Source organism: Lontra canadensis, unplaced genomic scaffold (genome assembly GCF_010015895.1).
Source record: "Lontra canadensis isolate GAN:19392208 unplaced genomic scaffold, GSC_riverotter_1.0 scaffold190, whole genome shotgun sequence".
Classification (NCBI taxonomy): Eukaryota; Metazoa; Chordata; class Mammalia; order Carnivora; family Mustelidae; genus Lontra; species Lontra canadensis.
The window spans coordinates 57,189-67,007 of NW_022631184.1; positions in this window are offsets into that span (position 1 = coordinate 57,189).

Sequence of the window (9,819 nt, forward strand, 5' to 3'; positions counted from 1 at the left end):
TTAAAACAGATTCAGGAGAATAGGTGTTATTTCTTTGGTGAAAGTTTTGTAGAATTCCCCAGGGTATCCATCAGGTCCTGGGCTCTTGTTTTTTGGGAGGTTTTTGATCACTGCTTCAATCTCGTTACTAGATATCGGTCTATTCAGGTTGTCAGTTTCTTCCTGGTTCAATTTTGGCAGTTTATAGTTTTCCAGGAATGCATCCATTTCCTCTAGGTTGCTTAGCTTATTGTCATATAACTGTTGATAATAACTTCTGATGATTGTTTCTACTTCCTTGGTTTTAGTTGTGATCTCTCACTTTTCATTCATAATTTTATGAATTTGGGCTTTCTCTCTTTTCTTTGGGATTAGTGTGGCCAATGGTTTATCGATCTTATTGATTCTTTCAAAAAACCACCTTCTAGTTTCATTGATACTTTCTACTGTATCTCTGGTTTCTACCTCATTGATCTCAGCTCTAATCTTGATTATTTCCCCTCTTGTGTGTGGAGTTGGTTTGATTTGTTGTTGATTCTCCAGTTCCTTAAGGTGTAAAGACAGCTGGTGTACTCAGGATTTTTCAATTTTTTTGAGGGAGCTTGGATGGCTATGTATTTCCCCCTTATGACCGCCTTTGCTGTATCTCATAGGTTTTGGACATAAGTGTCTTCATTTTCATTGGTTACGATGAATTGTTTCAGTACTTCTTTGATCTCCTGGTTGATCCAAGCATTCTTAAGCAAATTGGTCTTTAGTTTCCAGGTGTTTGAGTTCCTTTGGAACCTTTCCTTGTGATTGAGCTCCAGTTTCAAAGCATTGTGATCTGAGAATATGCAGGGAATAATCTCGGTCTTTTGTTATCGCTTGAGTCCTGATTTGTAACCAAGTAGGTGGTCTATTCTTGAGAAGGTTCCATGTGCACTTGAGAACAATGAGTATTCTGTTGTTTTAGGGTGGAATGTTCTGTATATATCTATGTGGTCCATCTGGTCCAATGTGTCAATTAATGCTTTTGTTTCTTTATTGATTTTCTGTTTGGGTGATCTGTCTATTTCTGAGAGAGGCGTGTTAAGATCACCTACTATTAATGTATTCATATCAATATGACTCTTTATCTTGATTAACATTTTTCTTATGTAATTGGCTGCTCCCATATTGGGGGCATAGATATTTACAATTGTTAGAGCATCTTGGTGGATAGTCCCTTTAAGAATGATGTAGTGTCCTTCTGTATCTCTGACTAGAGTCCTTAGTTTAAAATCTAATTTATCTGATATGAGAATCACTACCTCGGCCTTCTTTTGAAGCCCATTGGCAGAAAGATGCTTCTCCATCACTTCACTTTCAGTCTGGGTGTGTCTTTAGGTTAAAAATGGGTCTCTTGAAACAACCTATGGATGGGTACTGTCGTTTTATCCAATCTGCAACCCTGTGCCCTTTTATGGGCGCATTTAGACCATTCACATCGAGAGTGATTTTTGATGGATACGTTTTTATTGACAACGTGTTGCCTTTGAAGTATTTCTTTCTGTAGATTGTCTCTATATATCTGTTCAATGCTATTCTTAGGATATTTCCTCTTTTATAGGACCCCCCTTAATATTTCCTACAGTGTTGGCTTGGTGGTTGCATAGTCTTTTAAGCCTTGCCAGTCTTGGAAACTCTTTATCTCTCCATCCATTTTGAATGTTAGTCTTGCTGGATAAAGTATTCTTGGCTGCATGTTCTTCTCCTTTAGTGCCCTGAATATATCTTGCCAGCCCTTTCTGGCTTGCCAGTTCTCTGTGGACAGTTCTGGCGTTATATTGATGGGCTTTCCTCTGTAAGTAAGGAGCCTCTTTGGCCTAACAGCTTTTAAGAGATTCTATCTACAATTATGATTTCTCAATTTTACCATCAGGTGCCTTGATTTTTTTTTGAATCTGTATTCTTGGAGGGAGACTGTTCTGCTTCTAGTACATGAACGGTGGTTTCATTCATGAGAGGGGAAAATTTTCATGAAGAACTTGTTCCACTATATCTTCTAGACTTCTTTCTTTCTCCTCCCCTTCAGGGATTCCAATAATTCTGACGTTGGAACATTTAATGGCATCATTTATTTCCCTGATTCTGTTTTTTGTTGCTTCTACACTGTTTGTTCCAGGCTTCCTCGTGATCCTTTCTCTCTATCAATTTGTCCTCCAGATCACTAATTCTATCTTCTGTCTCAGTTACCCTAGCTTTGATAGAATTTAGATTAGATTGGAACTCATTGAGAACATTGTGAACATCATCCGTGGTGGCTTTCAGTTCTGCCCTAACATTGTGAACATCATCCCTATTGGATTTCACTTCTGCCCTAATCAATTCCATTTGGTCATCCATAGCTTTCTTCAACCTAGCTATTGCCTGGATAATTGTTAGCCCGAATTATCTTTCCAACATATTGTCTATGTTGATAGCTGTTAGCTCTGTTACAGAAGACCAATCCTCTGTATTTTTCTTCTGTTGGGCATTCCTCCTTCTAGTCATTTTGGTGAGAGATGAGTGAACCAGTGTAGCTGGATGCATCGACTATTGTGCAGTCAAGGTGCACACTGGAACGTTTCTGAGCAATCAGGATTCCCCACCCAAATGGGAGAAAAAAGAAAAGAAAAAGATAAAAAAAGAGAGAAAGAGAGACAGGAAAAAAAGGGAAGATGAAAGAGAAGGTTCATTCCAAATGGGCCCCAAGGTAAGATTTATGAAGTATACAAACAAAAACAGACAAGCAAAAAGGGTGATAAAAGTATATGACAAGAAAAAAAAATATATATATGAAAATAAAGGAAGAACCTCGTCAGAAAGAACCCCAAGTGTAAGATTTATACACTATCAGGACAAACACAAAAACACAGAAACACTGGTGGAAGAAAAAGATTGGAGAGTGGTTATAAATTCTCAGTTTGGGCTAGGAAGTTTATTTTGATTCTTCCTGGATGTATCTTGATATCATTGTTAAAAGACTCAACTTTTCTAAGATAAAGGGGCATTAAAAATTGGTTTACCTATAGGGGTAGCATTGATTAGGGAAAGGGGATTACCTTGAAGTTTAACTCTATATGAATATTAGAAAATAATAATAAAAAAATTAACTAGCCTAAACTAGATTAAAATTAAAAAAAAATTAAAAATATAAATGAAATAAAAACACAGGTGTATATATCAAATGTTCATGTTAGAAGGTTATTATGGAATTTGATGTACTGGACATCTCACTGTGATGGTAAATAGGTTAAAAAATTATGTATATAAAAAGAATTTAACCAGAATAGTGGGAACGAGTTAAAAATAAAACGTATCTATTAAGTAGTGGTGGTTCTTTTTTTTTCTTTTTGGTTTTCTGGGGGAGGGGCCTGCCACGTGGGCTTTCAGTCAATGATGTTCCCTGAGTTAAGTCCTCCTGTCCCCCTCAAGGGGATCGGCTCTGAGGAAAACGGTTTTTTCAGGCTTTTGTTCTCTGGAGGTTTTTATATTTGTTCACTTTTTTTCTCTTGCCTTGATTGCTTTTGTTGTTTTTGGAGGTTTAGAGGAATGCAAGCTGCACCCCGACCTCCCTCTCAGAGAAAAGCCTCAGTCTGGTCCCCTGTGGGTGCTGCAGAGCCCATATAATTTCCCCCTTGTCCGCTGGCAGAGTAGATTCTGAGTCGCGGTCCCTGGGGGCACAGGATCTTCTGCTTGTACGCAAAACCACAGCAGCAGTGGCTGTCTGGGCAGCTCCAGACCACTAGAGAGGTTCCAAGCAGTGATCGCACACTGAGATTTTCCTGCTGGCTTGGGCTGGGAGTGCCTGGTCTTTCTGGTTCAAAGAGCACCGAGCTTGTGAGCACCTCTCTCAGGAGAGGCTATGGGTCACGTGCATGTCAGGCTCTGATAGCAGGGCACAGGTCCAAGTGCACGAGGCCTTAGCATACCTCTCTCAGGGGAGGGTGTGGGGCACGCACGCACGTTTCAGGCTCTGATGGTATGGCACGGGTCTAAGGGCACCAGGCTGGGCCTTTTCAAACCTCTCTCAGGGGAGGGTGAAGGGCGCTTGCATCTCTGGCTCTTTTAGAACAGCTCAGAATTCTTCTGTCTGGCAAGGCTCCCAGCCCCTCACAGGATCCGGACCCCACGCATTCTTGAGCACGCTGGCGGCTCAGGGACCAAGACCTGGTTTCTCCGCCACACTCTCTCTGGCTCAGGGGTGGCTGTCCTGGGTCCAGGGACTTAAGCCCCTGTCCCTAAGTGCCCCAATTCCTACAATTTCCACCCATGATCCTTTGCTCTTTTTGAGTACTTTCAACCAAACTCCAAGTTAATGCTGGTCCCCAGACGCAGGGTACTCTTGTATTGGGGTATTACTTTCCAATCGGTCGCCTCTGGTGGCTTCCTAACCCTTTTGTTTATCTTCCAATATCAGTCGGATGTTCCCATTCCTTTACCTGCCCACTGGTGTCTTCTGCCACTGTAGAGATTCAGACGTGTATAATTCTGATCTCAGGCTGATTTCATGGGTGATCGGAGTTCTTTGGTAGGTAATCAGCTCACTTTAGGGTACAGGTTGAAATGGCGCCTCCTCCTACTTCCCCACCATTTTGTCTCCCCTCCTTCCTGTTTGAGTCTTGATAGTTTATATGTTTCTGCAAAGGCATCCACTTCTTCCAAGTTACTTAATTTACTGTCATATTGTTGGTGGTAATAATTTCTAATAATCATTTCTACATCCCTTGTGTTAATTGTGATCTCCCACATTTCATTCATGATTTTACTAAGTTGGTTCCTTTCCTTTTCTTTTAGATGTCTGGCTAGAGATTTACAGATATTATTAATTATTTAAAAGAACCAGTTCTAGTTTTGTTGATCTGTTCTACTGTTTTTTTCTGGTTTCTATTTCATTGATTTCTGCTCTGATCTTCTTCTTCTTGGTTTAGGCTTTATTGATTGTTCTTTGTCTAGCTCTGTTAGGTTTATGGATACCTTGTGAATTCGGCATTTTCTGCTTTTTTTTTTTTTTAAATGAGGCTTGAATGGCTATTTCCTCCTTAGGACTTTCTCTATAGTATCCTATATGTTTTGGAAAAAATATTTTTTCATTCTCGTTAATTTACATGAATTGTTTAAATTATATTTTTAAATTTCCATGTTGACCCAATCATTCTTTAGCAGAATGCTCTATAACTTCCAAATGTTTGAATTCCTTCCATTTTTTTTTCTTGTCATTGAGTTCCAGTTTCAAGGCTTTGTGGTCTAAAAATATGTAGGGAATAATCTGAATATTTGGGTATCTGTTTAGACCCCATTTGTGACACAGTATGTGGTCTATTCTGAAGAAAGTTCCATGTGCCTTTGGAAATAATGTGTATTCTGTTGTTTTAGGATGGAATGTTCTGTATATATCTATAAAATCCATTTCTTCCAATGTATCATTCAAAGCTCTTATTTGTTAAACTTCTACTTAGATGATCTGTCCATTACTTTGGATGGAGTGTGAACGTCTTCGACTATTAATGTAGTACTATCAATATGATTATTTTGGTTACCAGTTGGCTTATGTAGTTGGCTGCTTCCATGTCGGGGGCATATATATTTACAATTGTTAAATTTTCGTGTTGGATAGACCCTTTAGTAGGATACAGTGTCACTCTATATATCTTGCTACAGTCTTTAGCTTAGAATCTAATTTGTCTGATATGAGAATTGCTACCAGAACTCTTTTGAAGTACATTGGCATGAAAGATGGGTCTCCATCCCCTCACTTTCAATCTGGAGGTATCTTTAGGCTCAAAAAATGAGTCTCTTGTAGACAGCATGTGGATGTATCCTTTCTTTTTATCCAATCTGCAACTCTGTGCTGTTTCATGAGAGTATTTAAGCCGTTCACATTGTGAGTGACTTTTGAAAGATATAAATTTAGTGCCATCATATTGTCTGTGAAGTCCCTGTTTGTAAAGATTGTATCTGTAAATTTCTGGTCTATATGACTCCAGGGTCTTTCTTCTTTTATAGAGTCCCCTTATTATTTCTTGTAAGACCATCCTGGTGGTCACATTTTGTTTCAATTTCTTTCTGTCTGGAACCTCCTCATCTCTCTTTCCATTCTGAATTACAGCCTTGCTGGATAAAGTATCCTTGGATGTATTTTATTCTCACTTAATACCCTGAATATGTCTTGCCAGGCTTTATGGCTTGCCAGGTTTCTGTGGACAGATATGGCATTATTCTTATGTTCTTCCATCCGATGTAAGAAATCTCTTTCCCTTAGTTGCCCTCAGGATAGCTTCCTTGGTTCTAAGATTTGCATGTTTTACTACTATATGTGGGGCCATTGTTCTGTTCATGCTGATTTTTGTGAGGAGTCCCCTCTGCTTCTCGGACATGAATGATTATTTCCTTCCCCAGATTAAGTAAGTTCTAGGCTACAATTTTCTCAAATATTCCTTCTAGCCCTCTTTTTCTCTCTGTCTCCACCTCCTCAAGGATCCCAATTATTCTGACATTGGAACATTTCATGATATCACTGATCTCTCTAAGCCTGTTCTCATGGGCTTTTAGCTGTTTATCCCAGTAGTCCTTAGCAACCTTCCTTTCTTTCATCTTATCTTCTAGCTCACTAATTCATTCTTCTGCCTCATTTATCCTGGCTCTCAGGATATCCTATTTAGAATGTACCTCATTCACAACATTTTAATTTCAGCCTGATTAGATATCACTTCTGTCCTTAGAGAATCTATATTGTAGTTAATGTTTTTCTCAAATCTAGCTATTGACTTCATGATTCCTACCCTGATTTCTATCTCTGACATCTTGCTTATATCCATATCCCTTAGGTCAGTGGCAGAAGTTCCCTGGTTCTTTTCTTTGTTGGGGATTCCTCCTCTTAGTTCTTTAGTTGAGGGAATGTACAGAGTCTCAAGTACTAACCACTACACAAGCATGATGCACCCATTTTGTGGGGACTGCAGGGTTGTTTTCCTCTTGTTCTTCCTGTTTGTCTTCTGGGTTAGGTGTCTTCTGCACTTTATTTATGCAATCTTTCTTGGTCTTAGTTGCCCTGTCCCCTGTTGGTGGGGTTGGCTCACCGGAAACCCATTTATTGAACTTTTGTTCTCCGGCAGTTTTCTTTGTCTCTTCCAAAAGTCAGAACAAAAATGGCCACACACAAACCTCTGACCTGGGCCAGAGAAATTGTAGTCTGTCTTCACTGAGACTTCCAGGACACACAGTCTCCATTTTTGTGTGCACTGCTAATAACTGCAGCTTCCTGTTGTGGTACTTGCCCACAGCAACTCTCCAAGATTTCTATCCCAGGGCAGGGGCATGCTCTTCCCTTTGTCCTTCTTAAACTACAAGCTTCCCTATGTTCACATGTGCACACCCAAAGTTCCTGGATCCTGTATGAGAGCTACTCTAAAGCTTTTTCCCTTCCACTTCTGCTCTATGAGTTTGTCCCCAGTCTCCAGTGTGGATGTTTTTGCACTCCAGTGTTATATCACTTACCCAATGCCAGCTTTTAGCAATTCCTTACCCCTTCTGTTTGTCTTCTGATATAAGCCCACAAAATCATGACTATGCCCTTCATGCCTCAAGACCTCCACAGATTTTTCTGTCCAGGACGGTTGGTAGATATCAAACTAAATTCAGGGAACTAGTTGAAATAGGGTTCCCTACTACTTTGCCATCTTGCTAATTCAGTAGCTCTTGTACAATGAGCTCAGTTGTAAATAGAAGATGGACTGTTTTTGATTTTCAGCTACTTTTTAATTATATGGTTGTAATGAATTAAGAGTGTGTTAAAATCCCTCTAAAATGTTGATTCTTAATACATTAAGATTTTAACAATTTACTAAGTTTTTATAGTTAGAATTAAAAATGCTAAACCTTCAGTAATATTAAAGTTACATGGCTATAAAACATTGGTATGAGCACAGATACTGAAGCAGTATTATGAACAGTGCCTTACTTATAGGGACATTATAGGATTTAATATATAAGTAAAGCACCTAGAACTGTGACTAGCACATAGAAAATGATCAATAAATACTAACATTAGCTTGACATTTTACAGAAGTTCACATTAGAAAAATCTTTGTCTCATGCTAAAATCAACACTAAATCAAATTAATCTCACCTTGTGACCTAATCCTAACTAACCTCATCATGTGACCTATTTCACCCAGTAACCAATCTTACCCAAATGCGTCATTCCAGATCAAGCTCAACTTCTAAAAATATTAGATATCTCTTCTTCTTTTTCCATATGCAGAAAAAAAAATGTGTATCATTTTGGAATTAGAATTTTCAGGGAAATGTTAATGAAATATATGTAATCACAACATAAATGTACAAAATGACAATGATACATATATATTTCTGATTTAAAAAGTTTCAGAAAATATGATATTAATGTATGGAACCACACATATTCAAAAATACACACTGGATGTTATACATAAGTGCAAAAATATACACTGGATGTTATACATACATACATACTCCATTATGTAGTTCTCCATTAAAATACTTTTAATTACCATTGAGTTATACATGAACAATACATCTTGGAACACTACATTCAAAACTAATGATACACTGTATGGTTTACTAACATAACATAATAAATTATAATAATAATAATAATAATAATTAATAATGATAATAGAATCTTTCAGAAAGGGAAAGAAGAAGAGCCACTATCTGAAGGGCATCTGATGTCTCAAAACGCGGTAAATGTGAGAAGGCAAAGAAGAAATGGCTTTCAAAATCAGAAGGAAACTGGTTATTAACTTTGAATTCTCTCCCAAGCCAAACTAGAAATCAAATATAAAGTGAAAATATTTTACAGATATGTGGACCAAAAACATCAATATGCTATGAAATTCCCTGAAGAAGTGATTTAGCAATATGAGATGAAGACTAATATCTTATGAGTGGTGGTCTCATTTAGGAGACTGACTGGTTGATAATCTCAATTGATAATATCTAAGTTGGAAAAACAAGAAATAACAGCACTAGCATTAATTTAGACATGTGTCATCAATACAGAGTAAATACCTAAAAGAATTTTAAGTAATTGGACTTGTGCAGCAAGACTGGGAGAGGTTAGTTTGTGGCAAAAATATTGTTATTTTTATTATAACCCTTTTAGATGTATTTGAAGTTCAAATTCTGTACTTGAGTACCATGATAAAAATAAAAACTATATTAAGTTTTAGTTCTGTTAAAAAAATATACATCTTAACTCTTATACAAGTCTCTAATAATATATATATATATATTTATTTATACATATATACATATTTTTCTGTGTTGGGTTCCCCTTTCTATGAAATGTTTTTATTAATATAATTTCAGAAGAAAAATAATGGGTCCAAGGAAATGATTATTTTTCATTTTATTTATTTTCTTATCAAGCTGATGGAATCATGTACATTTACAACATAGCAAATAAATATATAAATATGATTTTTTTGCTTTTTATTTTATTTATTACATTAACAAATGATAGGGATCTCATAAAAATTGCAATATATATTTATTTGATGAATGTCAATTGATTGTGAAACCCTTTCTTATGTGTATATGCTATTTTAATATTCTTGTTTTGAAGCAAACAAAACCAGAGAGAGAAAGAAAAATCAAGAAACAGACTTCTAATTATAGAGAGCAAAATAATGATTACTGAGATGGGGTGGGGAGGATGGGTTACATAGGTGATGGAGTTTAAGTACTGCACTTATGGTAATTAGCACAGGATGAAGTGTGGAAGTAGTTATTTACTTATTTTATAACTAAAATTAATATAATACTGTATGTAAACTAACCTGAATTAAAATTAAA